Genomic DNA, 22729 nt, shown 5'->3' with positions numbered 1-22729 from the left:
TATTAATTTGTACAGCTTCTACCTTTGACTTTCTTTGCATCTTAATAACATAGCTCAGTGTTTCCCCTCTTACACCAGCTTTAAAAGCGTCCCACACTATCCCTAATGCTGCTGAATCCCTATTGATCTCCCAGAATTCTTTAATCCAACTGTTCATTCTATCTCTATAAGACTGATCCTATAGTAAAGCTCTGTCAAAGGTCCATTGTCTTATCTCTTTGTTTCTCCTTAGTCCCACTTCTGCAGTTAAAACTAACGGATTATGGTCTGAAATAATCCTTGGTTCCCTATCAATCCTTACTCTATCCATTAAGTCTCTCGAAACTAAGAAATAGTCTAACCTAGCCATTCTCTGATGTGGGGCTGAAAAAAAGGTACTCCCATCCAGATTGGGGTGACATCTTAACCATGGATCTTCCAACGAGTTGTTCATTACCATATCTGCAACTGCTCTATATGTCCTTTTTTTCCTCCCTGAGTATTTCCTACCGGGGTCTAAAAAACTACTATCTTCATCATGTAGGTTTAAGTCCCCACATAATATGATAGGCTCCGGCCATTGTGCTAGTTCTATATCTAAATATTGAAAGATATCTGGATCGTCCCCTGTGGAACCATAAACCGACACAACAGTAATTATTTCTCCTCTAAATATTAATTCTGCTATGACCCATCTCCCCCACTGGTCCTCCTTCTTTCTTTTGACCTGTGTGTCATACCGCTTGCCTAAAATAGCTACTCCTCTCGTTTTTGTATTTTGATTAGTTTTTGCTAATACCTTAAAGCCAAGCTGATCTAGCAAATAAGCCTTTGTTCCTTCAATGTGTGTTTCCTGAAGGCACACCAAGTCGGGATTAAATGATTTTAGCAGGGCAGCCGTTTTAAGCCTTTTATTCAACTCATTTAATCCACAAATATTTATCGAGACTATCCTACAGGTCATTATAGTTCTTATTCTTTCCCATTTTCTGCTTACACCTGTACCAATAATTCTCAAACTGCTTCATTACTTTCTTATCAGTTAAATTTTTTACCACACAGTAGTTTAGCTTATCCCCCAAGTCGTTCACTACTCTCTTCTGTGCCTTGTGCTTGTGCCCACCACCTAAGTGCAAGTCTCTCCCCCCCCCCAGCTCCCCCCTTCCTTTTCCCCTCCGCTTCCCACCCCATTGGATCCCCCCCCCTTCTCCCCCCTTGGTACAGGCAAATAGGTCAATCCTGACCTATGTGTGGCCCCTATAGTCTGCAGAGTCGCTACTCTCTCTCATCCTGCTCCTTCAGATATTTCTCTTCACATTTTTAACCATACTTTAACCGAATTATAGCTTAGTTTCCTTTCTGTGGGGTTTTTTGTGGGCTATCTGATGGGGTTTTTTGCGGACCTCTGGCTCCACCTTCCTTTCTTTTGTCCAACTCTGTAATCTCTGCGAGATATTCTCCTGCTTTTATTTCTGATGTGAACATCTTTGTGTACCCCTTCCTAATGACTTTCAATCTCGCCGGGAACAACAAATAGGCTTCTGCTCCTTGTTTTTGGAAAGGCACTATCATCTGCCTTAGCTTCCACCTTCTTTCAACGGTGACATGGCAGAAATCTGGGCGGGCAAAAAATGTATTTCCATCTGCAGTCTTTCTAGAGTCAGGTCTTGCTTTATCAATTATTTCCTGCCTCGCTAGAAAATTACCTAAAAAACCCAGCATTGCCCTTGGCAAGGCGCTCTCCTGCCCCCCCCGGTTTCTTTTTACAAACAGAGGATATCTGTGAGCCCTTTGTACTTCAAGTTCCCACTGCCATTTTGATTCTGGGAAGGCTTCTGTTAAGATTTTGATTACATACCCTCTAGGATCTTGCCCCTCCCGTCCTTCCTCAAGTCCCAAAAGTCTTACATTATTGCGCCTCTGGCGGTTCTCAAAATCTTCTAACTTCCATTGCAAGTCTTCTACTACCTTTTCTTGCTCCATTTTAAAAGTTTTCCAATCCGTTATCTCGTCTTCTGCTTTGCTAGTCCTTTCCTCGACTTGTGTTACTCTCACTTCAACCTCTTCCTGCTTTCTATTTACTTTTCTGATAGAGGCTTGTAGTTTTTTTGTGTCTCTTTTTGCTCTTCGGCTTTCTACTCTAGCCTCAGCTTGCATCTGTTTTAAAGTTCCGAACAACATTTCCAAAGTTACATTTTGGTATTTTGCCCCTTCCTCATTTCCACCCTCATTCTGGTCTTTTTCTTGATAAGTTTCCGATGTAGCTGAGTAGTCCAAGGATAGTTTTTTATTCATACTGGTTCTGGACCCCTTACCATCTCTTCTAACCCCAGGTCTTTTCTTCTTCCTGGTCGTTAGATTCCGGGAATCATTGCTTGTACCTGAACCTGAGGACTGGTCCGTGGTAGTCCCCTCATCATCATTTTCAAGTTCACTTGCCTCTGAGGTGTCGGAACCCTCATTCACTGAGAAGAATTCAGGGGAACCTCCCCTTATAGCTCTGTCTCCTTTGCCTCCTTTGTCAGCCCCCTGTTCCTGTTCCTGTCCAAAGCCTTGTAGATCTCCTATACTTTTTGTGCTCCCCCAGCTCGGGTCAAGATGCTTAGAAACTTTTTTGTCCAGCTCTATTTCTACATTCAATAATGCGTCTAGCATTTGGAAATTGTTCTGCCTTTCAAGTCGCTCTAACGCATTACCTTTTGGGTCGCTTTTCAGACCTTCCTCCTCTTCTGCTTTCTCAGCCGCTGAGAGCCGTGGCACTTGCTGGATACTGTCTCCCGCAACGTTCAGCGGTTGCCCAGCAACCAGGACATTGACGCTGGCGTCCTCGCGGTCTGCTGCTTCTCCGGCGCCTGCGCTCAGCTCCGCTGGCAGCCACAGAGATTCCGCTTCCCTCTGCTCTCCCGGAGGAAATCCACTCGATTCTCCGTGTTGACCCAGGTCAGGCGCCTGCAACTGAATCGATGGAAGCAGTTTAGGTGAGAAGGACTCCGGTAAGGTTGCTTGGCGAAGTTGCTCCTTTGATGTCATCATCTGTGCGCGATGGGGTTTTCCTTCAGTCTCCGTTAGAGTCTCTTTCGCTAGCTTGCTCGCTGCAAACCTGGTCTCAGTTTTCTCAGGTTTTAGTTCAATCTTCTTTTCTTGCCTCTCCGTTTTCTTTAGTAGAGCGCTCTTAGCGGAACGGCTAAGTTGCTCTGTTTGCTTTCTGGCCGTGATAGCAGCAGCTGCAGTTAGAACTTTAGGAATCGCACCTTCTTTTACCGCCGAACCTTTGATCGTTCCAGCCGATGCCGATGCAGTCTTGTCCTTATCTTTATCTGGCTTGCCTCGATGCGACATTTTGCAGGATGATTTACAGGATGATTTAGCCGTCTTGGTTATTCTTGTCAAACGGCTGAGCAAAATTACCCTTGCTTTAACCACTAGATTTTTAAGCAAGCCCGAGCTGAATACCCCTGCCGTTATGCGAGTCAGAAATCCATCCAGGACCCACATCCCCGTTTTCTCAGTTCCAGTCCATTCAAACCATGGACGAGAGAGAGGAAATTAGCGACTATCCTCTACAGAGCCACGGCGGCCATCTTGCCCCGAGACCAGGGCAGTGTTGGTTCTGTTGGACCTATCTGCTGCCTTCGATACTGTCCCCCACGCTCTTCTCCTGGCCCGATTACAGAGGCGAAGTATCATTGGTGCCGCATGGGAATCGGTTAAGTCCTTTCTCAGCGGCAGAACCCAACAAATTTGGATCTCCCCTTTTGCATCTACTACCCAAGCCTTGCAAACAGGGGCCCCTCAGGGATACATACTGAGCCCTTTGTTGTTCAATATGTATATGACCCCTCTAATCCAGTTAGCCAAGGGCCTTGGCGCTAAAGTGGTAGCTTACGCTGATGATACTCAGCTTTTATTCACCTGGAAAAAGCACGAGACTGCTACTACTCATGTCAGAGCCTGCCTGTCTGCTGTGTTCAACTGGTTTACATCTGCCCAGCTGAAATGCAACGAAGACAAAACAGAGATCCTGTTCTTTGGTGAGTTCCCTTCGTTGTTTTGGCATGACTGCTGGTCTGCTGATGCCCCTCGACCATCCCCTTCGGGCCTCCCAGTGAAAAATCTTGGGATCTGGATCTGACAGGCACCTGCTTTGGTATTTTGAAGCTTCTTGGAACATTTTTGCCCCTGCTGCCTCTCCCCGCCAAAGAAACAATAGTCTGGGCCTTAGTCACCTCACATCTCGATTATGCTAATGCATTGTGTGTGGGTCTTCCTTTCTACCTCATAGATATGTTGCAGGTTGTGCAGAGTGCCGCTGTGCAGCTGCTGCTGGACTTACCCAAACACATTAGTGTGAGGCAGCATCTACGCAACTTGCATTGGCTGCTGATAAAAGCTAGGGTCATGTTTCAAGGCTTTGGTTATAGCCCATGCAGTGTTCTACGAGTATGGCCCGGCATATCTGAGGAACCGTTTCTCGTTTTATGTCCCTAGCAGACTCTTGCACTCCTCGAACATGTACCTGGCTTCCACACCCAGAATTCGTCTGAAAAGAAAGGGGGACAGTTTCCTGTCCTATCTGGCTGCTAAGTCTTGGAACTCTCTTCCCTCGGATCACCGTAGCCTTCAAAACCCCACTCAGTTTAGGAAAAGACTCAAAACATTCCTATTCAATTAAGCTTGTTTTTATTTGCCTCTTTTTCTGTACTTGGTTCATGTTTTCTTTGGACTTGCGCCAGGACACTCTTCCGAGTAGCCGCGCGCGTTATAAATCACTGCTATCATAACATAACAATGTTATACGCCATTGCTCACAGCTCATGTGATATGTAGGTACATGTGTCCAGCAAGGCTGGCAGAGGGCATCTCGAGTGCCTGCATGGCACCTTTTTCTGCTGCATCCCTTTGCTTGCTAGTCCTGCTGAAGACAAACCAGATGTATACTTCAGAACAACCCTATGTGAATGACAGTTTTGTTGAGAATTTGCACCTGCCACATTGAAGACATTATAAAGTTGCCTGCACCCTAATGGCAGAAATTATTTTGCAATGCACGCTAGCGCGCAAGATATTATAAAGTTATCTGCTCTTTAAGTGCAGAACTTGTTTCTAAGTGCACGCTGGCGAGCAAAACATAATGAAGTTGTCTGCACCCTAAGTGCAGAACTTGTATCACAGTGCACGCTGGCGAGCAAGACATTATGAAGTTAACCTGCACCCTAAGTGCAGAACTTGTTTCACAGTGCATGCTAGCGCACAAGACATTAGAAGTTGTCTGCACCCTAAGTGCAGAACTTGTTTCACAGTGCACACTGGCGCACAAGACATTATGAAGTTGCCTGCACCCTGAGTGCAGAACTTGTTTTCCAATGTACACTAGTGCGCAAGACATTATGAAGTTGCCTGCACCCTGAGTGCAGAACTTGTTTTCCAATGTACACTAGTGCGCAAGACATTATGAAGTTGCCTGCACCCTAAGTGCAGAATTTGTTTTGCAATGCACGCTGGCGTGCAAGACATTATGAAGTTGCCTGCACCCTAAGTGCAGAACTTGTTTTGCAATGCATGCTAGCATGCAAGCATTATGAAGTTGTCTGCACCCTAAGTGCAGAACTCGTTTTGCAATGCAAGCTAACGCGCAAAACATTATGAAGTTGCCTGCACCCTGAGTGCAGAACTTGTTTTCCAATGTACACTAGTGCGCAAGACATTAGAAGTTGTCTGCACCCTAAGTGCAGAACTTGTTTCACAGTGCACACTGGCGCACAAGACATTATGAAGTTGCCTGCACCCTGAGTGCAGAACTTGTTTTCCAATGTACACTAGTGCGCAAGACATTATGAAGTTGCCTGCACCCTGAGTGCAGAACTTGTTTTCCAATGTACACTAGTGCGCAAGACATTATGAAGTTGCCTGCACCCTAAGTGCAGAATTTGTTTTGCAATGCACGCTGGCGTGCAAGACATTATGAAGTTGCCTGCACCCTAAGTGCAGAACTTGTTTTGCAATGCATGCTAGCATGCAAGCATTATGAAGTTGTCTGCACCCTAAGTGCAGAACTCGTTTTGCAATGCAAGCTAACGCGCAAAACATTATGAAGTTGTCTGAACCCTAAGTGCAGAACCTGTGTTGTAATGCATGCATGGTAGCGCGTAAGACATTATGAAGCTGTCTGCACCCTAAGTGCAGCACTTGTTTTGCAATGTACCCTAACGTGCAGGACATTATGAAGTTCTCTGCTCCCTAAGTGCAAAACCTGTTTTGCAATGCATGCATGCTGACGCACAGGACAATATGAAGTTGTAGGTATTCTCACAGTGCTAGAAGGCTGGTCTGACAGTTCAGAGTGTAGGCTGATTTCTGGTCTCTTGGCTCGGTTTTTACTGTTGATTTCCCTAATATTACCGCACACATTTCCTGCAGCATGCAGTTTCCCATAGCTTGCAAAACACCTACACAGCACCTCTTTACAATTCAAAGCTGATCCAATTTGCAAATGTGAGCTACTTTTATTAGTTATCAAATCCGTTAATGGGACCACTTTATTTTGGTGTCCGGGCCTATTTTCGTTCACAGTTATCATGTCCTTGACTGAGCACCCTCGCTGAATGTATTTTTTTCTCCATATTTGCAACAGCGAAAACGGAAAGATATCGCACATATGTGCATAAATCTCCACTATTTCGCTCTGATCCCAGGCCCAAGCATTTTATCTTTGTTGGCATTTTATTCTTCTTTTGATTGTTTTGCAGCTCAATCAGCCTGATTCATCAAGCTGAATTGCGCTCGCAAAGGGCCAGATTCTGAGAATCTGGCCCTTTGCGAGTGCGATTTTTGCATTTGGGATTCATCATCCCAAATGCAAAAATCGGTAATAGCGATTTCGCTATTTTGCGAGGAATTACATTTAAGGAATCTCTATTTGAGATTCCTTAAATGCAATTCATCATCCATTTTAAAATTGCGAATTCGCAATTTCGGCCCGCTATTTACCGCGAGGTCAAACCTCGTGGTAAATAGCGAAAACTTAGAAAAATGCTGTTAAAAGCATTTTTCTAAGTTGCATGTTGCACACACACATGTCCTTTGGACATGTGTGTGCGCAACACCTGTTTAAATTTGCAGTTAAGGGGTGCTACAGGGTGTCCTTTGGACACCCCTGGCACCCTTTAAATCGCTATCTTATTTGCGATTAGCTAATTGCTAATCGCAAATAAGGAATACACCCCATTCATTCCTATGGGCCTTTTGGCCCATAGGAATGAATGGGGAGTTATTCCTTCTTTGCGATTAGCAATTTGCTAATCGCAAATAAGGAATATGTAGGAATCGCATTTTCTTTTGTGATTCCTACATGAATCCCGTTTTGCGAGTCTGTAATAGCGATTCCTTATGAATCGCTATTAAAGACTCGCAAAACGGGTCTTTGATGAATCAGGCTGATAGTTTGTTAAATACACCAGAGCTTGGTTTCTGAAAATTAGGAGAACTTCTATAAGGAACATCAGCACTTAAACATTTTAGACTAGTACTGACTAAAGGGAATAGCTGAGCTGTAAAAGAACCAAAGCTAATTATCCTAAATGCAAAATGTCCAGGTCGGGACATTACTACCATCAACGCTGCTTAGGTCTCAACTTCCGCCCTCTGATACACTAACTGAATAATAAAATAAATCCGAAGGCAAATTCAGAAGTGGTGCAGAGAAAAGGAAAACTGCAGTTGATAACACAATATGCGTGTGAGTGCTGAGCAGTACACCAGATAACTTCCAGGCAATTCCTTCCAATAATTGTAGGTAAATTACTTAATATAAGGGCTTACTACACCGCCTACTCTTGTTTGGTTCTTAAAATATACATATTAAAATGGGCACACTGATATGGAAAAATGCACACAAAAGGGACGATGGGTTCTAAATAGTTTTCCAGAAAAAGTATCAGATAAAATGGCCTGTCACCACATGTCGGAAGCACGGACACAGATAGGGACACCCAGCTGCGCCTCGCGTCAGCGGAAGAGGCTGTCAGGACCCAGAGGCTGGTGCTCCGCTTACACTTGGAAACCATGGCGTGACGCGAGGATTTCTGAGGTCGCGGGGATGTAGCAGTAGGTCGAACTGTGGAATGTGCCGACAGCACTAGTGATAAGGACATCACCAATCGCGTGTTGGCGATATCAAAAAGTGCCTCACTGAAGCACCATCACTCCAAGGTGGCGACAATGGTGTGACACAGAAGCCATTACCACTCTACTGAGTGGAACAAGATAATGAGGATCACGCAACACTCAGGTGCCGTCAGTGTGAGAGCCTCGGTGGCGAGAGACCAGCAGCGGTTGCGCACACTCTGTTGGGACAGGGGACTGACAGGGCCAAGCAAAAGAAAAGGATGACATTGAAGACAGGCGCTAGGAGCACAACTGATAATATTACAAGTAATAATAGTCACAATGATAATACAATGCTGTGACTCGTCATTATGAATGTAATCTTGTAATCTCCGCTGTGGGTCCTCGGGGTGTTGGCTTCTAACTCGCTTATCTTCCCTAGACGGTTGGATGTTCTATATTAGAAAATATCGCCGCTCAGGCCGGAGGTATGTAGCTGTTAGGTTCAAGTGACTATATGCAACAGATAACCTATAGGTGTTTGTACAAGCAGACCGTACAAATAACCATGTGCATGGACAGAACTGGAAATGAATCATTATGTGAATTGTGAAGGTGAATGGTACAGCCTTGCAGTGACCTTGAACTTCAAAGGTATGTGCTATGTGGGGGATATCTGCAATGACCAATGCTAAAAAGTCTACATACAATAAATAAAACGAGGGCCCTATTAGTAGTGTCCTTAAACCAGCTGCAACCAACTCACATCCTAGGCAAACAATGCAGTTGGCGCCCCAAACGCATTTTTTTTTCATTTCAATTTTCTGAAGAAGAAAAAAAAAATTCCTCGAATTTGGTGCTCCAATTAGCTTGGTACCCAAATCGACTGCCCAGTGTACCTGTATGGATGGCCCTCTATGGCTGTTAGTTTTTTACTTATTGATATTACATTCTTGATACCAAATTACCCAGGCTAAAGGCTGCTGCTGCTCCTATTACCTACCTTAAATGGCCAAGACAAAGGTCTCAATATTCATGAGGCTGTCACTATGGCTAAACAATGAGTGCCACAGCGAGTCTCGGTGAAATCACTGAAGGGCCTTAAGACTAGTTCCTTTGTCATTCTGATTGGACTGTTAACGAGGAGTTACTACCCAATGCAATTACGAGCTCCCTCGGATCTAGTGGATTTGATCCAGAGAAGTTGGGAGCTGAAAGGTAAAGTACTGGGGAGAAATGAGGAATCACAAGCAATATTGAAGACTCCCACTAATTACTCACTTCTACGGGGACCCTGAGGGTCTTAATCGTAATAAGTAGTAAGTATGCCCCGCGTATTTAGTGATTCTTCTATTATTGGTAACTACCGGGACAAGACAGCAAAGGTACAACGCCAAACCCAGGGGCCCCTGTGAAGAGGCCCATAGTGTATCATATTCCAGGGATATACAATCGAACCAGAAACTAAGTAACTCCAATCTAAGCCTCACAAAGGCAATTATATGCTACAAAGAAACAAGGTTACTGTGAAGTGTGATTCAAGGTTAATAAATAAGCAACATTTCAGTAGACTATTCCCTTTAAATGTACGACTGTCCAGTTCATTCAGATGTTTATCCATGCACAGAAAGGAAAAAACAAGGAGCAAAATTATCTAATTAAATTTTTTTTGCATCATAAAGTAAAATTATGAAATGAAAAAGTCTTTCGATCATATTTTTGTCTGGCTGGTGGGAAGCGAAAATGTATTTTAAGTGTCATAGAGTAGTTGTAATTCTTCTTTAAGAGTTTGCATTTAGAGGATAATTCCCAAAGCTTTTTACAGGGGTAGGTAGGACTTGTCTTTGGATAAATGCATGCTTATGTATGTTTAAGACATAGTGTGAAACAAGTGTAAATACATTCATAGAAGGGGAATTTGCGCTGGCAAAATATAAACACCCACAAGTATTCTCCACGTACATAGTTTGAACTTAGTTGAAACTATTGGGTATTCCCAGACCCAGAGCAGTGATTAGAGAAGGTCAATGCACATGAGTTGAGCACCCACTCAGTTGTAAAGTTATGTCTATGCACACTTATCTGCACATCTAACTCGTACTTTATTAATCTAGGTATATATTGTTTGTGCTCTAGTCCCATAGAAACTGAACTAGTGAACTGCTGTGCATTTAGCCAACCGTAGTGGAGGAGTCATAGGCAAAGCTCCCCTGGCGAATTAATTTATCACCCACACTGATATTTATTTGCCTACAGCGTTTCTAGGGTAGGAGAAAAAAGATCCTACTCACCCCATGAATAAAATAATAATAGGTTCATTCATAAAAAATTGGCAACATAAATCGTTCATTTATACAGGAGTGCCAACATAAATTGTTCATTTATAGAGTGCCAAGATAAATCGTTCTTTTATAAGGAATGACAACATAAATTGTTCTTTCAAAAGAAGTGACAACATAAATCCAAGGTAATATGTTCTTCAGTTCATCTACCTCTGGTAATCATGAATGGCAACAAAAAGGTGGTGCTCGCCCCTAATTTAGGTCCTGTTTAAGGTTTCATGCAGTTATTTTAAATCTGTCACCAGTCAAGAAAGATGTGAAGTGCCAACCTTCACCGTAGGACGAAGAGGTTCTCAGATTGAACTCAAGAATCTTAGAGACCACAAGTGAACGTGGCCATTACCCCCTCATGGGTCCTCCCCGTCCCAGTCCTAACAACGTGAGGCAGTCCTGCCTCCACCCAGCCAATCACAACGCCAGTATTCAAAAGTTACATAAGCCCCTCCCACCTACCACCATGCCTGTTTTTTTTCTGCTCCGACGGCTGTCGGAACGCTGGTGCTCCCGGTTCCTGTTTCTGTTTCTGGCTTTCTTCAGGACGGTGCCGTGAGTGTTTCGTTTGCAGTTTTCTGCTTTTGCGTTATTTACTGTGTGTATTTCACAGGAGTATTTCATTTGCAGTTTTTTACTTCTGCATTGTTTCCTGTGGGTTTTTCTCTCTGCGCGGCTGCTCCGGTCCCCCGGTCAGCTGCGCTCCTGTTCTGGGGTCAGGGACTCTCCCCGTTCATGTGCTGGGCTGGGGCGGGGAGTTTTCGTGGTGTCCTGGCCCCGGGTCGTTCCGGCGCTGTGGTTCTAGTGCAGCGTCCGGCCCCCACGGTCATGGTCTTTTGACCTGGGGCTGTGGGTGGAGACTACAGGGCTGCCCATTGTAATTTTCACAGGTCTCACGTTGTGTGATTTGGTGATTGGGGGCAGTGTTGCTTGGAGGTTGCTGGGCACTTCCTTTGTTGTGTGGTGAGTTCCTGTTTGGTTCGATTGCTCGGGTTCACTCACCATGTGCGAAGGGTCGTCTTCACCTGTGCCTGCCTGGGCTGTTTCCATGCGGCATAGTTTCCAGGTTCTGCAGGTGGATGACATTTTTGCAGATCCTGGGGCTGCGCTGAATACTGTGAAGGGCTACTGGTGTTCACGTGATCTTCCTGCCTATGCTGTCTAATTACCTGGGTTGATATAGTTTCAATCTGTGCTTTTCCACAGTTGTTGGTATTGGCTGCCCAGTATGCGCTGCCAGGGCCTACTTTGCGTTGTCCTGAGGATAGGTCTTTATTAGGGTGATGCTGGGTTGTGGCCCTAGATCCCTGGATGCTGTGGGGTTTTCCGCACAGTTTGTTTACTCTGTGGTGGTTGTCCTTTTCCTTCCATGTTGTCCTGTTGGATATCCTGTCTGATGCATGGCTTGCGGCAGATACGCAGGGTTTTCCTCGTTTTCTGGGATGGTGGTTTCGCCTGGCGGACTTTATTTCTCACTTTCCTGCATTTCCATGTGTTGCTTCTTCTTTTGGGGTGCGTGCTGGCTCTTGTTCGGCCTGTGCTTCACTGTTCCTTCTCATGGGTTGTGTGGAGTTTGGCTGTTTGCGGGCCTTCCTTCCTGTCTTGGCTTGATGGGTTGAGTCTTCTCCTCGGCTGACCTGGTCCTGGCGTCTTGGTCCACTGTCTGTTTTTCTGTGGCTCCTTGGCTTTTTGGCTCCCTCTACTGACAGTCTGTGTGGTGGTGCTCTGTCTTCCTCTCGGCCCTTTCATGGTCCGGGGTGGGGGAGGCTGTGTTCCGTTTGGTTCCTGGCCTCTGTTGCGCCTACGGCTGCCCCTGGGTGTTGGTCGTCCAGGGTTTTGGGTATTGTTGTGCCCTGGGAGGGGGGTCTCTGTGACCTGGTGGTTGCGGTTGCGTCTCTTTTTCTTTGGGTCTGTGTCCCACTCCTGGTGTTCATCTGGCAGTGGGTTCCCTGTCTCCGTTGCTGTTTTTGTTACGGTTTTGGGGGCTCGGATCCGTTGTTCCTGGCTTGTTGGTCCGGTCTGCTTTCCGACTGGTGGGTCCTGTCGGTCTTCGCTCTTGGTTTCCGGATTCCACTCCGGGCTGTCCCCCTTTTTGGGCTGTTTTTACGGTTGCTCCGTTGTCCTTTGGCCCGTGTTGCATTTACCTTCTTCTTTGGGCGTCGGTCTCTTTTTGTCTCTGGGCGCTGTTGTGCTGGTTCCGGTGGCGGAGTGGGCCAAGGTTCCTCTTCCTCTTTGTTCTTGGTCCTGGCGCCCGTTGGTTCCTTTTTGCACGGTTCTGTGTCCCGGGGCTTTATACCATTTGGTGCCGCTGGTCGGTTGTTCCCCTTGCGGTCTGTCATTCCCCTCTTCCTGGTGGGTGTTTTTTATTTTTTATTTTTTTTGGTCTTCCCTGGATTTGGGTGTTGTCTGTTTTTCATGTTCCATCCGTCTGGCTGGTCCGCGGTTCCTGCGGTTTGCTGTGGATGGGTTCCTTTCTCTGTTTCGGGTGTTGCCTTTCGGCCTCTCTCCTGTTCCCCAGGTTTTTTCCGCGGTGCTGGCTCCTGCTGTGCAGGTTTTTTGCTGGTTGGCTATTCCGCTCTGCTTGCACCTGTTGTTCTTTGTACTGCAGGGTTAGGCCTGGTCCATTCATGGGTGGGTGACCACCTGGGGGGTGCTGTTGGCTTTTCCCTATGTGGCTTTTGTCCGGTTTCTGCTTCCACCCTCCTTGTGACTGTTCTGGCGATGGTGGCGTTGTGGCCTTGCTCCGGTTACTGGGGTTCTTTGTGGTTCTGGCCATTTTTCTTCTGGTTCCTGTTCGGGGCCTACGTTTTCTCGGGGCCTGTTCATCACTTTGCAGGGGGTTGTTTTCACCCTCCGGCTCGGTTCTCTTCCCTGTTGGCTCTTTTGTGGGTCCTGCTGGGTCGCCCTTCTGCCCTTTGGGGTTGGTTGCGGTTCCAGGAGGTGGTGGCTGCCTCCACGGCTGTGGTTCCTTGGGTTTGCCTGTTCCTCCGGTCCTTGGTGTTTCTTCTGATTGGCTCTTTGGGTCCTTTTCAGTGCAGGTTACATGGCTCTGGTTCCTCTCTCCCCTGTTCTGGTTCCTACTTTGGCCTGGTGGCTTTGCTCTCCCGACCTGGTGTTTGGGGTGCGTTTTCAGCTCCCTTCTCTCCTCTTGTTGTCCTTGGACGCCTGTCCTTGGGGTTGGGCGCCACGTTGGGGTCCTTGGTGGCGGCCGAGTTTTTTGATTCGTGCTGGCCTTCCCATGGCTATTTGCTGCTTGGGCCTTCTTGGGGGGACCAGTTGCATGTCTCTGTTCCTGCTGGCTTCCATGTGTTGGTCCCATGTCTCTATGACTCATTGTGTGTCTTGTGCCTCTGGTGGTTCGGGCTCCCGCAGCTCTCTCTGGGCCGTGTCTCCTCTGTGGGCTTTGAGTTTGTGTTCAGGACTGTCTGCATTTTTGTTTGTAGACGCTGCTTGGGCCGTTTCCTCCTGTCCTCTGTTTTGTGCCCTCTGTGCTCGCTTCAGCGGCGCGTTTTCTTTGTTTGGTTCAATTTGGTGTGGATTTGCATGGCCCCTGCACATTTCCTTGGCCTTCGGGCTTTCTGTGTGCCTTCCCTCCTTTTTCTCCTCCTGCATAGTCTGGGGTTGTAAGGGGGTGTGTGTAGGTGTCTGTATCGTTAACCTCTCTGTCTTTGATTTCTGCTCCTGCTGCTGCTGGCGGGGGTCGGGTTTGGCCGGACTTCATTGACTCCGGCTCCGCTTTTTGGTCCACAGCTGGTTTTTGCCCTGATGTCACTTGCTTCTGACGGCCTGGCTCTTGTGCGGCTGTGGTTGGCGTCTTTGGGCTGTTCCTCTGTGGTGGCTCGTGGCATCCCGTTGTCACGTCGGCCTTCGGCCCTTGGGTGCTGTGGTCGTCTTTGGGGTTCTTTTTTCTCTTTGTGTTCTTCCCATTGGGCCGTTCCTGTGCTGGGGGATCCTACCTCTGTGTTGGATTTTCTCAGGACTGTTTTTTTTACAGGGCCTTGCCCCTTCCGCTTTGTCTTCTCAGTGGGCGGCGGTTCATGCTTGTCGGGGTCCTGGTGCCTCCTCTGTGGTTTTTGCCCCTTTGAAGAGTCGGTTTCTTCTAGGCTTTCGGCTTCGTCGGCCGGTATCTCCTGTACTCGTGCCTTCTTGGGTTTTTGCCTGCTGTTTGGGGGGGTCTGCTGTTGCCCCCTTTTGAGCTCTTGCTGGTGGCTGTCTTGTTCTGGTTGTCAGCTACTGTGGCTTTTTTGCTGGCCATCACCTCTGCTCGTCGGTTGGGTGCTTTGGGTGCTCTGCTCGTTTCTTTTCCCTGTTGGGAGTTCCTGCCGGATTGGGTTGGTTTGTGGCTTGTTCCGGTCTTTCTGCCTGGGGGTTCTTCCCATTTCCTTTGGCAGCTGGGGGTGTTTTTCCTGTTTTACCTGCTGGGAGGGTGTCCCTTGTTCCCCCTTACTTGGTGGTTCGCTGGACTCTCCGGTTTTTCCCACCTTTGTTCCCTGGTGTTTTTCCATTTTCTCCTGCCCTGTTTGTCTCCTGTGGAGGTGTGACTTGGGGGATATGGTTTTCCGGTCTGGGGTTGGTCAGTGGGTGTGTTTGGCGGTCTGCCTGCCTTTGCGGTCCTTTGGGTCTGCCTCCTCCGTCTCTGGTGCTGGGTCGTTAGTCACGTTCTGTGCCTGCTTCCTGGGCTGGGGCGGCAGGAGTTTTCTATCCGGGAATTTGTTGGGTGGCCATCTGCTGTCCCGTCTCGTATTTGTGCTGCCTTCTTGGCTTTTTGTTTTACATGCCTCTGCTGGCTGTTTTTCTGTTGGCGTCTTGGACGTTGCTGTTCATTGATCTTTACTGATTTGTACTCTGCATGGATCCCTGGTGTCCTGCGTTTTTTGTTGGTTCTCTGCTTGTGAGTTCCTCACGTTGTTAGGACTGGGACGGGGAGGACCCATGAGGGGGTAATGTCTTATTACTTACCGGTAATCTTCATTACCCCGATTAGGGTCCTCCCCGTCCCAGTCCTGTACCCTCCCGCCCTCCCGCTGTGTTTGTGTCGGAGTCTTGTTGATAACAGGCATGGTGGTAGGTGGGAGGGGCTTATGTAACTTTTGAATACTGGCGTTGTGATTGGCTGGGTGGAGGCAGGACTGCCTCACGTTGTTAGGACTGGGACGGGGAGGACCCTAATCGGGGTAATGAAGATTACCGGTAAGTAATAAGACATTACTGATTTGAAACGCTGGAGACCAAGAAGTTTCATAACGGAGAGGAACGCTGAAGACTGATAAGTTTCTTGGTAAAGATGAATGTTGATGCATTCTAAGTATTGTGATGAAGAACGGGAAGGAAAATATCTTCGTTGGAAGGACCAAATAGGCATTCAGGAGGGATTCAGGAGGGAACACAGTAAAACAGAGGAGGGGACAAACAGGAAGGCACAGGAAAATTACTGGAAGTGCAAGAGAATCGCCATGAACTTCTACAAAGAGCCTGTAGACTGGATAGAATGTATCAGTTGTGAAGTATCCATGCCAAAGAGACGCTCCCAATTATATAAACAGGATGCCACGCATGCGCAGTCCAAGCTGAAGGACGAGACACTGCATTTGTGCAGGTGCCAGAATCATAAATCTTACTGAGTTTCTCAGAGAGCGGAACACTACTCTCCTGAGCTTGCATGATACCTCCCTCCAGGCTACTGGGGAGACAACATTCTTGGAGGACTGTCATGGTTATGGGGACCAGGATTAGTAGGGTGCTGGAAATTAAAAAAGAACCATAATTTATTTGGAGCATTAATGTTAGTAGCTGGTTCCCAGGAACAGTAAGCAATTCCATATCTTTTTCAATGAACTACCAAATGCTGGAATGTTCCTCTTATTATTCTTGAGTCACATATATGTGATGTTTCATACCCATTTGACATCTTTGTTGTTGCAGATGGTCCTTTCAGTAAGTCATGTGTATTAGGCTATATTGGGTTGAGAATTGACACATGGAAAACATTGTGTATCTTCTAGTGTTGAGATAAGGATAGTTTTATTGCTACAAGATTTATTATATGAGTAATAAGGAACAGACCCGTATAAACAGGAAAAAGGCCTTGCTTCTTTAGGGAAAATACATTTCAGGCAGAAAGCCATATTTTGTTTCCTGATTGCTATCGTGGTTCTTTTTTACTATGACAACTTGCCTTCCAGATAGAATATGAATAGGTTACATGCTTTGCCTAGAGCTAACGTACTGTAGCTTACTGCACCAGGAATTTCTTCTAGAAATAAAAGAATTACCAGATAAGGCTATCTATTCTTCATTGTGGTTTTATTTAACTCCCAGTAATTGTTGCAGAGGTTTAGACCTCCCTCTTGTTTCTTCACAAAGAACATTAGAGCTCCTGCAGGCGAATGAGTGATGGTGATAACATTCTTTTGGAAACTAGTCATGAGGGTAGTTGTATGACCAATGAGGGGGAAGAACTTCACCTTCCTTTTTTTTTCAAAGATGTCTTGAAAATCGCAATTTTCATGTGGATGGCTGACAGTCAAAGCAATATAGGCAGAGGATTTGTTGGTGTCTGTATTCTTAACATCTACTTCGGAAGGAGGGTCATGAATACAATACTGTCTACAATAGTTGGAGGGGAGTGTGATAGAACTTAGTTGCCAGATGTAGCAAATGGGTATTGTTCATTTAGTCCACTAGCATTTTATGCACTTGACTACCCACTTTTTATTTTACTTTTTACTGTATGCACAGTCTCACTACGAGTCTCACTCAGAGTAAATTCACGGTAATTGGACTGATCATGTTAATTCCCGAGTCTGCATTTTAAGATAAGGTGGCTCCCACACAGAAAGTATAAGAGGCAGTGGTTATACTGGTTATACATGAGCACACATGTGAGACTATGGTTGCAGCCTGGTATCTGTGCTCAGGTAGCCAACAAGGTTTGGTGCTGACCTAGGGTAGGTCTTTTAATATAGGTGGCCATATAAAGCGTAGGTCTCTAGTGGTTACTGGAAAATCTGTTGTGTTTTTACTAAATAAAGGTGAAATACACCCTAAAGTACAGATTCACTACATTTAGGCCTACAGGGGCCAGCGAGATATCAAACGGGTGTAAAACATGCATGCAGAATTTTAATTTACAGTTCCCAAAAACTCACATCCACATGCTCTTGGACTTTTTTTTATTTCTCTGACTCCGTTCATAATCAGATTCTAGGTCTTTGTCCCCCTTACTGGGTCAAATTAATTTGTCAGCTCTCCAACAGAGGTAATAAATCCTCCCCACACAAAAGCATAAGCCAAAGATGCTGACACAGTTCCTGGGAAAATAAGGGATGTGGTGGAAATCTGCATGTAATAATGAATTTATCACACTAAGCCTGGCCAGGGACAGCCCCGGCTCTCTAGAACAAGTGAGGAGGGCCAGGCCTCTGCATCCAAAACAGGAGGGGCTCGCCTTTGAAGTTTTGGTGTGGAGGAATCATGCAGTGATATCAGCTAAGGACAGAGCTGAGGCCATCAGAGACGCTCTTCTCAGAGAGAACTTGAAGTCACCGTTTTGGATGATCCTAGAATGCTGTAGAGGATGGTTGGGACAGGAGTGAAGGGATTATGTGGTATCACAGGATTGGCCGGAGACTCCTGACACCTAAAACTTTCCACCTCCACTTCAAAAATGCGATCGAGTGAGTTAAGAAGACTCTTGACCAGGGAGGCAATGAGGGAGAGGATTTCCCAGCCAGATAGAGAAGCCACATCATTCTCTGCGAAGATGGACTAAGGACGTTGACTCTAGCTGACTCCCAGCACTAGTCTCTCCAGGGCCAGTGGCGCTGGCCCCCTTATGCCCCAGAGGACCAGTTGGGAGAAAAGACCTGAAGTGCAATGCTTCCCCTAGGTGTGCTGTAAGATGGCCAGGAGTCCATGAGGCCTGGGGCATGTAAGCAGGAGGGAGGTCTGCCAGCTGGGGGTGGAGGGGCTGTGCAAGATTCCCCCACCAGCAGGAGACAAGCATCAGGAGCCAGGCAGAGAAAAAAGTTGGCACAGGGAGCCTTACAAATATGTGCCTTTAGAGGCTTGGATGCCTGATAAAAATTCTCCTGGGGTCTAGGACAGGCCACCAAGAACAAAACCAGTCATAACATTGACAAAATCAGCCAAACGGAGCCAAAGTTACGTAGGTTAAAACATTTGCCATTCTAAAGAAGAAAAACAAGCAAGTGGTGCTCTGCCGTATTTTAAAGATTTACCCCCAGAGTTGGCCAGGTACAGGGGTGGGTACAGGGGGGGTTGGTGCAACTATATTTAATTCCCTCCCATGCTTATTATCTGCCCCCACAGACAGATCTCCCCAGGTACTGGCATAAAGAAAACACAATAACAGTGCTGCAGCGTGAAATCCACACTCGAAGTCTCGGGCCCCAAGGTTCCAGGGACCAAAGATCAACCTGACTGGGGGTGTTGCCCGTCCCTTGTGCCTATTTCTGGGGGAGCAGGCCATGCTGGCTTCTGCAATACCTGCAAGCTTCCACTGCAGGCAGGATATGTTGTGTAGCTTCCATCTGTTGGGGAGCAAGAAGATAGATGTCACTCTTGTGCAGCACTTGGACTGAATGTGGGCAGCCAGCGGGGTTGCAGGGGCTCCCCTGTAGCCCCTGAGTAATCCAGACTGTGGGTGCCCAGGGAACCAGGCCACCCAAAATAAAAAATAAAAAAACAGAAGAAGACATACAGCAGAAATCCAAAAGAGCAAGCAAAGCCAGTCATTATGTATGCATCAGTCGGATTCTAGCACCCCACAATGTCCCTCAAGGAGGCCTATTTGCATACTTTTCTTCTTTTGGGTGTCCCACTGAGAATCTCCTGTGATCTTATGATTATTAAGGCAACAGTGGTCCCTTACAAATAATAATGCTTAATCAATAAATATAGACAAAGTCGTTGCTATATTTGAAAACGACACCCGCGATTGAGCAGCACTGCATCCTTACTATCGGTTATCGTACCGGACAATCTTGAACGTCCCTTTATTCCCGATTGTGGTCCGACTGACGTTCTTTGACTGGCCAAACCTTGGCCCTTCTTCAATCTTACACAAGCACATTGCTAACCGGAATCAAATCCAAGCTGACCCCAACAGGTCTCCTCCCTCTCCATGACCAGGCAAGTCAACAACGTTTCCTCTGCGTGCTTCAACATCCTACGCATGCTACGGAAGATCTTCTGGTGGATCCCCACCGAGACCAGGAAGACCGTCACCCAGGCCCTCGTCACCAGCCGACTGGACTACGGCAACGCCCTCTACGCCGGTACCACCGCCAAGCTCCAGAAGAGACTCCAGCGGATCCAGAACGCCTCAGCCAGACTCATCCTCGACATCCCACGAACCAGCCACATCTCCGGACATCTGAGAGACCTTCACTGGCTCCCCGTCAACAAAAGAATCACCTTCCGCCTCCTCACCCACGCACACAAAGCCCTACACGACCAAGGCCCGAGCTACCTCAACAGCCGGATCAACTTCTACGCTCCCAAACGCCACCTCCGATCAGCCAACCACGCCCTCGCCGCCGTCCCCCGCATCCGAAGAGCGACTACAGGAGGAAGGTCCTTCTCCTACCTGGCCGCCAAGACCTGGAACTCCCTCCCGACCGACCTGCGCCTGACCCAAGACCACCTCTCCTTCAGGAAGAAGCTGAAGACCTGGCTGTTCGAGCAGTAGCGGCACCCCCCCCCCCCGCCCCCCCCCCAGCGCCTTGAGACCCTACGGGTATGTAGCGCGCTCTATAAGTGTCATTGATTGATTGAACAGGTCACAGCAACAGCCCGCCCGGCAAATGAGGCTGCTTTACTATTAGGCCTACATTAAATGTCCTGATGAGAACCGTAGAATGTGTTAAACTGATCGAAACGCTGTTGACAACTATGAGCACCGTACACACATGGATTGTTTTATTTGCCCTTTAAAAGTGTGAAGGTGTCAATATTGTTTTTTTTATAATCAAAACTGTGCGATTAACAAGTTTACAGAACGTTAAGCTCTTGTCTAAGCCCTTTTGTTTGTTCCCTTTAATTGTTCCCTATCCTGTTACTTCTTGTGTGATTGACTGGGTACCAGCTTGTGCACTGTCTTGTATATTGTGTGTTATTCATGTTTTACATTGACTGAAAAGTAAATACCAAGATCTCTGCCCGGCTGGGCATGTCGTTTTCAAATATAGCAACGACTTTGTCTATATTTATTGATTAAGCATTATTATTTGTAAGGGACCACTGTTGCCTTAATAATATTGACTCCCAAGGTCCCTTGCCGACTTCTTTGGGTTCCCTTGTTGTTTTCAAAAAGTTCTGAGATCTTATGCACATAAACCCAGTAGGAGTCCTTGTGTTTAAAGCATTTTAAGCTGGAGCTTTAGGCTCCTAAGACCAGGAGTACAGGGATCCCTTGTGGTTGATCTTATAGCTGCATTAAGTGACCTATTAGTCAGTAAAGAAAGAAAGATTCTGAAATACATGTTTTTGGTTGCTTTGAATGTAAATGCTTTATGTAAAATGCTTTATTGACAGTCTTATTGAGGAACACTGCAATATTTCTCAATAAGACGTATCTCTATAATAAATGCATTTAAATAAGTATATGGCCCACACTGGTTTTAATGCTGCAGTCATAATGAATCCTAACATGCTCTGTTTTATTAATGTGGTACTACCCCAACAAAGCCAGTAGGCCTGCCATACACATACTGCCATTCCCTTATATTGTGATGTTGCATCTGGTATGGGTGGGCATGATTGAATGTATGCTGTTCAGGGCCCAGTAGGGGTGAAATACGATTTGAGGGTGTCACCAAAGGTCTTTCCATCTGCCTGATGTACCTATGTGTAAACTAATGTATAGTACTTAGTAGTGTGTGTAATAAATGTACTTTTCCTTTTTTTTTAAAAGAATCAACTGGACAATAATTTATTGAGTCTGAGAGATTCACGTGTTAGAATGGGGTCTTTGGTTCCCAGTAAGAAGATAATTGCGAACCTACTAATAGTGAATGATTCACATACTTTACAATTAACAATGCCATTTCTCACACCAGTCACTAAAAAGATTATGCCTCATTAGTAACAGCGTGCCTAGTCTTTGGTGCTTGTATGATATCAAATGTAATTGTTTCGTAGTGATTCACACAGGACATGGCTGGACTGAGAACTGAAACCGGCCCTGGCAATCTGCTCCACCGGCCTCCCTTGGGGAGGTGTGGCCCAGCTGTTTGCTAGGGACGGTTTCGGACGATTTTGTTACAGGGGGCCGAAATTGCCGGCCCCCGGTAACACAAACTGTGTCCTAGGGGCCCAAAACCAGCCCCCACCCTGGCGGCCCACCGGGTAAATGCTATGGCCAGTCTGGCTCTGGAAGCCAATGGCTTTCCATTGTCTGTGCAAACCTCCTCTGGTGACTCCTTTAGTGCCAGCTGAATCTCATTGGATGGAAAAATATGACAGTGCTGTTTCTTACTGCTCCTGAATCCAAAATGGCACACCCATTGATCTATCAGTCTTTAATAGATAAGGTTACTGAAACATATGCTGCTTAGTAATTGCTGCTTAATCATTGCTCTTTATTTTACTTGTTTTTAATTGCGCACCGTTATCTGCTCTCGGTTCCACCACAGTCGATACCGTTTGCATGGAGAGAGTTTGCTAATGCCACACTAACTGGTTGATGTAACTAGTTGATGTAAATGCTTAATGGGTTCAGCAGTCTAATTGCTGAGCTCTGGTCCACCACTTAAGCAGATGCCGACGCTTCTGGTTTAGCTTACAGGCAAGCGGGCTCCCCGACTTTAAGCTGCTTAGTCATCGCACATTATATTACTTGTTTTTAATTGTGCCCAGTTACCTGCTCTCTGTTTCACCGCAGTTGATAGTGTTTGCATGGAGAGAGCTTGTGTATGCCACACTTCCTGTTTGAAGTAACTGCTTAGTGGGGTCAGCAGTCAAGTAGCTGAGCTCCTGTCCACCACTTAAGCGGAGTCTACCTCAGACGTGCAGCGGACACTACACCAGCGTGCCGAAGGCAAGACTGTCTGCGCCCGTCTGTGACTGAACGTCGCCAAGAGCCAGGACCCCTGCTCCTATTACCGGAGAAGATAGGTACTCTTCTAGAATTACTTATTCTTCTGAAGAATTATAACAAATAGACAACTTTTATGTGGATTCGATCTCTATTGTCATTTTTTTCAGGGGCTGTTTTCCATCTCAACTAGAGGGTCCAGTGGTCTGCTTAAAATATCAATTTTATTATCTTCATGATAAATTTAAAGACAGGT

The 22729-nt window shown here is 46.5% G+C and overlaps 1 protein-coding gene across 1 annotated transcript in view; it reads right to left on the bottom strand.

Moving 5' to 3' along the window:
* CORIN (corin, serine peptidase) overlaps positions 1 to 22729 on the bottom strand; it is a 1855778-nt gene that overhangs the window by 999464 nt on the left and 833585 nt on the right. The window lies entirely within an intron of this gene.

Source organism: Lissotriton vulgaris, chromosome 3_1 (assembly GCF_964263255.1).
Source record: "Lissotriton vulgaris chromosome 3_1, aLisVul1.2, whole genome shotgun sequence".
Lineage (NCBI taxonomy): Eukaryota > Metazoa > Chordata > Amphibia > Caudata > Salamandridae > Lissotriton > Lissotriton vulgaris.
The sequence above is the reverse complement of the archived record's forward strand: the minus strand, read 5'-3'. Positions and strand labels throughout refer to the sequence as shown.